At 38.9% G+C, this 9504-nt stretch overlaps 1 non-coding gene across 1 annotated transcript; it reads right to left on the bottom strand.

Moving 5' to 3' along the window:
• Window positions 1–1341: 1341 nt before the first annotated feature.
• TRNAH-GUG (transfer RNA histidin (anticodon GUG)) lies at window positions 1342–1413 on the bottom strand. Its single transcript has one exon. It is a non-coding gene; the product is annotated as a tRNA-His (tRNA).
• Between the last annotated feature and the right edge of the window lie 8091 nt (window positions 1414–9504).

The following is a 9504-nucleotide window of genomic DNA, read 5'->3' as shown; positions in this document are numbered from 1 at the left end:
GTGATGTGTACTATCCATGAGACCATGTGTTAAACTATAAGCTTGTCAATCACATCTGGTGCAAGCAAGCTACATTTACTATACATATTAATCAAGATGTTGCTAGCAAAGGAGATCTCTTTTTAATCCTTTAGCAAGCCTAACATGTATTTCTTGGCTCTTATTTGCGGCTCCTATGATGCTACAAGATTTCAAGGTGCAAACAAATGTAACAAGATGGTTAGTGCCATTTTGTATCTCAAGGGGGGAGAGAGAGAGAGAGAGAGAGAGAGAGAGAGAGAGAGAGAGAGATTCATGTTGTGTGTTGTGCCTCTTACTTGACCTCAAACATAACATTGTTCAAGCCTATATAAAGCTCATGTACTTAGGAGAGGGGGGAGCAACGAACATGACTATGTCATCAAAGTATGAGAATAGTTGTGTAGAATGGTAGATTGGCTTGCACATCTATAGTTTTAATGATAATGGGAACTACAACATGTCAATATTACAATGAAAAAATCCACCACAAGAAATATTGTCAATTCACAGATGCAAAAGATGTTAGGATCAAAGGCACAGACTCATATACTGTCTATTGGAAATATCAAAAGATTATGCAGTAGTCAACAATAACATCTACAAAGCCGGTACAAAGCATGAGCTTAAGAAGCTCGATAAAGCAAAGAAAGAACTAAAGATTTTCTTCGAGTTCTTGAAAGAAGCAAGGAACTGGAATCAGAGCACAACAAAGGAAACCATCAGGCATATGCAAGTATCATCAGAATAAGAGAACTGAAAAGTAATGTGGAAAGACTTCTGGTAATAAGAAAAACAAAAAACAAAAAATTGTGTCAGTATGGAGTCAGATGACTGCAAAGAGTAACACCATCTGTCGAGACGAATACTCCATGGCGTAGAATGGCTTATTCACATCATCTGAGTGTGAATAATGGCTAGCATAGGAAGGGAAATATGATGCAAAGAAGTTGACATAAATAGTAGCCAAACATCTCAAAACGTCTCTTCCCATCCAACCACTGATCTGACACTTCAAAGTCTGCTCCAACTTAAGCACTTCAATTTTGTCAATTTAATTTAAGTCTATTCTTTAATCCTTGATGTATATGTGAGTTTGTTTAATTCTTCAAAAAGTACATGAGGTCCCGTGACATAACTAGGGTGATGAACTAGAGAAATTCACTATTCTTGTTGGTAACGCACAAAAGAGACCCTAATCTCCGTAGAACGTTAAGTCGTGACTTTCTAGATTTGAGAGGTGATATTACAAAACAAGGACCTGACTCTTGATAACCCTAATGTTATGTACACTCTCGTTTAGATTAGCCAAAAAAACAGAAATGTGGCTGCTGGGATTCGAGCCCAGGTCTCCACGGCCACAACGTGGAATTCTAACCACTAAACTACAGCCACTTCGCCATGTCAAAGTGCACTCCAAAAGGCAATACAAAACATAATTTCTAATCGAATCCTTTGACGAAAGCAAAATTGCATCAAATCGATGCCCACAAATCTTCAGTTAAAGCCTCAACTTTCAAGAAATGCAATTGACTTAAGAATTTTTTTCATTTTTTTTTAAAGCTCTGCTTTTCATAATATGAAGAAGCGTGAGAGATGAGGTTCACGCGCATGCATGCGTTGCTGCTCATTTGTGCATATATTATTCAGAACTTTATAGTAGAGATTCCAATAGTTTCTTGTGCATATTATCAGAATGTATTGCTGAATTCTGGGCTTCGCATACCGTCATGTGAAATGCATCATATGGTGCCAGGTCTTATAAGGCCATGTGTTGGGACTCAATTGATTGAACTCCAAACAATGGAAGACTTGATTTACAAAGCACAAGAGGGCAAGATCCCTTGCTTCACATGGAACTTTATGATTATGTAGTAGCAGCAGATGGTAAGATCCCTTCCTTCACAATGGATGCATTAGATGTACAATTGTGTGTGTGTGTGTGTGTGTGTGTGTTGAGAGAGAGAAAGAGAGGAGAGAAGAGAAGCTTTTTTAACGTCGTAAAAACAATCCCAAGAGACCAAATATGATCTATCCAACGGGAGACACGGGACATGTTGAATAACAACTCCATGACCTAACCAATCTACCACACTCATAGAGAGCTAACCAATCTACCACACGGGACGTGCTGAATAACAACTCCATGGGCTAACTTATCTACCACACTTGTTGAGAGAGAGAGAGAGAGAGAGAGAGAGAGAGAGAGAGAGAGAGAGAGAGATTCCAAGGATTTCATCTAGTTATAGAGAATCCTTCTTCATAATTTACATCACAACCAAGAAATCAAGTTCAAGCGCTTCATGGAGGGCTCTCACCAGTTTTGTCTTCGAGTCTAGAAACACACACACTCGCATGTGCACACACAAAGAGATTATATTAACGTCACAAAAAAGGATTCTATGAAACCAAAAGTTGTTACATATGATCCATGAGTAAATTGGATGTCAACACAACATGAAAAAATAAACCAAGCTACCAAGAGAAAAATATGGTCAGTGTGTGACCCACGTTTCTGGACACATTATGTGCGATCCTCTCCTATGATTGACCCCTGTGTCCAGACACATCATGTGCCATCCTCTCCTATGATTGTGTAAGTGGAAGAATTTTTCCCATCTATGGGGGAGCCACTCAACGGTGCTAGCAATCTGGTGGTGGTCATGGGGCCTATTTCAATCTCTAAAGAGTATGTGCTCTCTTGTGAAGTACTCCTCAAAAGTGTGGTGCCAATGTGTCGATGCCAATATGTCGAGCACATGAGGTGTGCTAACTTTGTGGGGTTAGCTAACTCTCCTCTTGTGCATTTGTCCCAACGAATCTTACATGGGCCGAGTGTCAACCGAGGCTCTCTTGTGAGGGCCAAAGAAGTAGTGATATATGTACGTACAATATCTCACCTTTTGGAATACTACCTCAGTATTCCATTTCTATGATAACTCAACTCTAGTAAGTATAGTCCTAGGCATATCTGATATCCGTAGTGCATCACACACCATGAGAGGTTAGAGAGGCCCAAACCTCTCAACGCTATTGTAGATCAATTGCAAATAGTATTCCTTGTTTACATAATGTTAAGATTAAAATAAGTTGATTACTGTAAAAAATAATTTTTGGATTAATTTTGAGTAAATAACTCCTAGAAAATAGACATAAACATAACAGCCTAAATATAAATACGTATTGAATATTTTAGCAACGAAAAAGTTTTTAAGAATATACAAATCGACATGTGTATAAAAAACAAATTGTAGAGTCATCAAGACACACATAGTGTAAAACTAAAACTCTAAAGTTTCACATATGCAAATCAACATATAGAGTGATCAAGACACATAAAGAGCAAAAACCTGTAAACTTTAAATCTTGAACAATCTAAAATAATTGAAAAAAACACCTGGTAATTCTTAGAATGCAAACCACAAAGAACAATTGAGTGACTTCAAACCACTTATAATGGCACCATTCACAAATCTAAACTAACTCTTTAAACTTCTTAATAGTTTTCATTACAAATTTAATTGACCTTTAAGCACATTCTAAGATAAATTCATTAATAAAAAAGCTTTTTGACTATCCCTAAATATCAATATACATTTTTCCCACTTGTACATTGAAAACATGTAAACTCTATTAGCACTATAATTATTAGATAAACATAGAATATTAACTTGATAAAAGGTATGTTAAAAGATATATTTATATGTACTTAAAGCATAGGTCTAATGTCAAAAAAACCAAGCAACCAAAACTACTCAAAATCTAAACAAGAACACTGTTTGCAACTTAAACAAAATCAATCTAGAATTCAATCCACTCCACCTTTTTTAGTTCTTACCTTTCAATTACTTCTCCTTCATCATTGCTCGCTAATAAAGAAACATAGTCCTCTATCTCAAGTTATAAAGCTAGCTCTCTAGGTTCACCATGGAGTGGTGGCATGGGCTCCTTAGATGTTGCTTGGAACTTCTCATTATTTTCAATAGTTCTAGCTCTAACTTCTTAGTGTTCAAATAACACCCTTCACACGCATCCAGTGATGAATGCTTATATATCATCCTTTCTGAGGTTATGTAACTCTTTCTTCATAACTACATGCATCTTGATAAAGGACCCTTGTCTACCATCCTTTTTGAGGTTATGTAACTCTTTCTTCATAACTACATAAGTAATTGTGGTACTTGGTCCCCAATAAAACAAATCAAGTACCCAATCATCGAGTGTGAGCAGCACGAAGCAAGTTTCTCCGAGTGGGATTTGGAGTGGGTTTTTTTTCACAACCAATCTCTCTCTACACCCTTGTCTTCTCTCTTCTCCCCTCCTCCCTACTCCCACCTCAGCCCATCCCCCCTCCTTCCACTACAACTAACTCAATCTCTCTCTCTCCCTCTCTCTCTCTCCCTCTTTGTCTCTATCCCTCTCTCTCTCTCTCTCTCTCTCTCTCTCGCTCCATGCCCTCCCTCTCTCTTCCCCTCTCTCTCTTTCTCCCTCTCTCCACCCATCATTTATTTGAGCAAGTATGGTATCATTTGTTTTTTTCCTTCAATATCTCTCCTCTCCTTAAAGTAGTGAATTAGGCAATTTACATATAGAGAAGTTGAAAGAGATAAAACGAGATGTAGAGAGAAAGCAAGAGGTAGAGAGACTAACCATAAGGAAGAGAGAGAGAGAGAGAGAGAGAGAGAGAGAGAGAGAGAGACTAAGCATAAGAAAGAGTGAGAGAGAGCGAAAGAGGGGGAATAAGAAGGCGAGGGAGAGTGGGGCTAGTTATAAAAGAAAGCAGGAGAGAGATTGGCAAAATAGATCCTTTTTCCCTCTCCCTCTCTCTCCCTCTCCTGCTCTCTCTGCGTACATAAATATAGAGAGGGAGAGAGGGAGGGCATAGAGAGAGAGGAAGAGGGATAGACAGAGTTGGAGACAACATGATGGTGCATGTTGAAGGATGAAGAGAAATAGAGAGAGGTGTAGAGAGAGAGAGAGAGAGAGTGTGTGTGTGTGTGTAGAGGGAGCGGGAGAGAGAGTGTGTGTGTGTAGAGGGAGCGGGAGAGAGAGTGTGTAGAGGGAGAGTTAGAGAGGGAGAGAGAGGGAGAGGGAGGGAGGGCATGGAGAGAGAGAGAGAGAGAGAGAGAGAGAGAGAGAGAGAGAGAGAGAGAGGGCTAGACCAGGGGAGAGAGCATACAATGGCAATGAGAGAGGGGGGGGATAGACACAGGTGGAGAGAGGATAAGGGTGCATGTTGAAGGAGGAAGAGAAAGAGAGGGAGAGAGATAGTGTAGAGAGAGAAAGAGAGAGAGAGGGATGGGAGAGGGATAGACAGAGGTGGAGAGAGCACGAGGGTGCATGTTGAAGGAGGATAAGAAAGAGAGGGACATAGATAGAGTCTGTAAAGGGAGAAAGAGAGAGAGGGAAAGAGGGCATGGAGAGAGGGAGGGAGGGCATGGAGAGAGAGAGAGAGAGAGAGAGAGAGAGAGAGAGGGATAGAAAGAGGTGGAGAGAGCATGAGGGTGTGTGTTGAAGGAGGAAGAGAAAGAGAGAGAGAGAGGGATAGAAAGAGGTGGAGAGAGCATGAGGGTGTGTGTTGAAGGAGGAAGAGAAAGAGAGGGAGAGAGAGAGATAGAGTGTGTAGAGGGAGAGCGTGTTGATTGCAATGGGTTGGAGGGGGAGAGAGAGTATGAGGGTGCATGTTAAAGGAGGAAGAGAAAGAGAGGGAGAGCGTGTTGGTTGCAGAGGGTTAGAGGGGGAGAGAGATCATGAGGGGGGGGGGGAGGGGGGAGGGGGTAGGCTAGGGAGGTGGGTTAGGCTGGTCTGGGGCTAGGAGGAGGGGACAAGAAAGACAAGACATGGATATAGAGAGAGAGTGGTTGGCAAAAAAAACCCGCTCGAAGAAATCCGCTCCATGCCCATCCCCCCAATCATCAAAATAGTGTTCAAGAAAAAGCTAAAGTAAATTTAGTAAGTTTAGAACTTGCATATGAGCTATAGATAATAAATTTAGTAAGTTTACAGTTTGCATACGAGTTGTAGATAATAAACTAAATCTATAGATACTTATATATCTCATGTTTCAAGACCATACTCATATATGTTGGTTATTAAAATTTAGTAACCATACTCATGTTTCAAGATCATACTCATATATATTATTTATTAAAACTTACTTACCATACTCATATATACTCATGTTTCAAGACCATGTATCTCTTTCTTGTGGTGGTAGTTAAAGCCACTTGACTAGTGTTAGAAATTTTTTCAAATGTCTACATAGTTATTGTAATTAGCTACTCATGTTTCAAGACCATGTATCTCTTTCTTGTGGTGGTAGTTAAAGCCGCTTGATTAGTGTTAGAAAATTTTTCAAATATCTACATAGTTATTGTAATTAGTAACTACTTGAAATTCTATGCTATTTTTATAATGTCTCCATATGTAAATAAGTTATCATCATTAGTCAGCACAATCATGTTAAGCATATATGAAATGTCAAATAATGCTAATGAAAATTCTCTTTTAGGGATAACATCAAAAATCTTATCGATATCGGCACAACAATGATTTTACAAGACCTTTCTTTCATAAGTTTAGTAGATGCTTGTACAAGGTCTCCATCTCAACACTATGAATACTTTGAAAAAGTTATCCATGTTGACTTTAGCAAACACCTATTTTTTTTAAACATTGGATTGCTCCAATACTCTCCTAAGCATAAAATGTTATTTATTTCTCAATTACAACTTTGAATCACTTCCATCACCACTTTGCACTGCATTTGCTACACTGACTCTCTCCTGGGCTGTCAATCATTCTCTGTAAACTTTTATCTAGCTATCCTATTTTTGTATCTTGCTTTCCTCACTTCATATATTGCCCTATAGATAGATTCTATATCATTAGATTTGGACTTTAGTTTATCCCCGTATCTTATCTCTATTCTCATTTCAACCATTGGAGTAATAGCCTCATAGGATTGGAATCATTGATTCAACCTCCGCGCACTGTTGCTTTCTCGAATTTGCATTGAGCTTGCCAATAAGACCACTCCATGCCTTATGTGGACCATATCACCAAACTCACCTTTCGAGGATCATTTTACAAGACCCTCTTCAAGATGCATAAAGGTTTGGATGTATTCTTGTTGGCAAGCTTCACTATAAGGCTTGTGTCTTCGAGTGTATTGGGCTACACTAGGCCTCCTAGCAAACCTTGGTGATTATGTTGACACCAGTACCACCATCCAAGATTACGGAGATTATAAGTCCTTTTTGTATATAACAAATAACACGACATTCATTTTGTCGCTTTTAAAATAGTATCCTAGCTTGTTAATGGGAAGTTTTGGTTGTTCTTTGTCTTTGGCTATGGAGGGAGGGTGATCAGTGGGGGATCACAAGCTATCTTTTCTTTAGGAAGAGTTGGTTTAAGAGGGATCACTAGCTATCTCCATAAGGAAGGTGCAACTTTGGAGCTCTGGTCCGAACCACTTGCCAAATCTAGTGATGATCTTAGAAAGCATGAAATCATGTATAGACTGCATGAAGGAACAAACACACAAAAAGCAAACAATAGGCACATGCTATAAAAATGTTGGTTTTAATTTAAAAAAACACAGTTAAAATCCTAGAGAGGCACAACAAATGTGAAATGAATTTAAAAAACACAAGAGAAAATGTGTGCATAATGAGGAGTGAAACCCGTGCCTCAAACACACAAACATGGTAATGTCGTGAATAAAGACAATAATGAAATTAGGCATCTAATCAAGAGAAGATCACATGCTTGATACTTCTTGTGATTTCCTGGTAACGTCATAAATCATTAGGAAACTATGGACTAAAAAAAGGGCCCTCTAAGAAGAGCCATGTCATCATTTTTTAAGAACAAAGAGGGCCATTGTTGGTGAACCTTGTGTATCTTACATTAAAACCCCCACATGTGGCATATCATTGGAAAGCCCTTGAAATGTAGATTCTAAATCTACCACCTCTTTGACAAATTTAGAGTAGCTCAAGTTATGCCTTCCTTACATGGATGAAGGTATACCTTGAGTATATCAACTCTAAATTTATCAAAGGTGGTAGATATAGAATCTACTTGTGGAGGTTTTGATATAAAATACATAAGGTTTACCACAGCCCCCTTTTTTCTAGAAAAGTGATGACATGGCTCTTCTTACAAGACCCTTTTTTAGTCTAAATTTCCTCATGGAAGATGATGAAGAAATGTGCATCTAACCAAGAGAGAAGATCACAGGCTTGATGCTTTTTGTGATTTCTTGGGAGGGTAGATTTTGGTGGATTGGATTTGCTTGATACTTATTATGATTTCTTGGGTAGCTTTTGTAGATTGGATCGAAGAGGGTACGGTACATGATGTTGCTTTGTTGGTGTGACATCTGAGTAGGCCTCTGGTAGAATCCTTCAAGTTGGCTCAAATGGTGTTATTTGCATTAACACCTTGAACATCAGATTTGGCTTTAGTAGTGGATTGCCAGCTCGTATATGAACCCTTACTCTGCACTAGACAAAGACTCCAGAATAGTATCATCAGTAAAGTCTTCAATGTTGTCTTGGGGGAGAGTATGATGTACCTCCTGAGTTTGTCGTGGGGGAGATGGGTCAGGTGCCGGTACCTCCTTGGGGGCAAGAGGGTTAGTGGGAAACTCTATATCTTGAGAAGAGAGAGTAGAAAAAATGCAATCTACCTGAGACTTGTCACTAGGCGGAGCATTAGGATACGGATTATTTAATTTGCTAGCTACATTAGAATACATGGGGTAAGTAGGATTAGATGATGAACTGGATGTCTCTTCTTGGGGAGGACAGTGATATCCTCAGAACTTATGTTAGGATATTCAATATGTGTTTTATCAAAAGTGTAGAGGACATTGGTTAACATGGATTCTAAATGTTTGTAGATATTATGGTATAGTTTTAGAATACCAAAAGGGTGATATAAGGAAGATTCACATGAGTTTAAGTGATGGTGAGTATTGTAGACTTCTAGCCACCCATGGCTTATAATCCATTGATAACTTTGTGCTACCACCTTATAGCTAGCCGATGTTTTGGGAATATCATATGGAACAAACAAGTCTAATTTTTTGACACTGTTGTCTAGGATTTCAGAGTTTTGGAGCACCCGACACCAACTACAAAGGTTTAGCACAATAGGGTGCAATATGGATAAAAGTAAATATCCTGTAGATTAGTTAATATTATATCCCCTGTAAAATTTCCATAATGATAGTGGGATCATCATCACATTTAGTATTTTGCTTAATGAGGGTTAGTTCTCCTAGGCTTAGGTCCTCAAACAGATTTATATCATATTGAAGCAATGAGAGGGTTAGTGTAGACAAATAAAGAGAGTAAGAGTTTGAGGAGGGGCCCGAGGAGTTACTGGCAATTGACCTATCTCCGAGGCTCGCTCAAGGAGTAGGCGCATTTCATCTGTAGGTTCTTGTCTTTAACTTCGGTCTTGTTGACTAGT

The sequence above is a fragment of the Cibotium barometz genome, chromosome 13, assembly GCF_041138505.1.
Source record: "Cibotium barometz isolate CiBa-2024 chromosome 13, ASM4113850v1, whole genome shotgun sequence".
Lineage (NCBI taxonomy): Eukaryota > Viridiplantae > Streptophyta > Polypodiopsida > Cyatheales > Cibotiaceae > Cibotium > Cibotium barometz.
The sequence above is the reverse complement of the archived record's forward strand: the minus strand, read 5'-3'. Positions and strand labels throughout refer to the sequence as shown.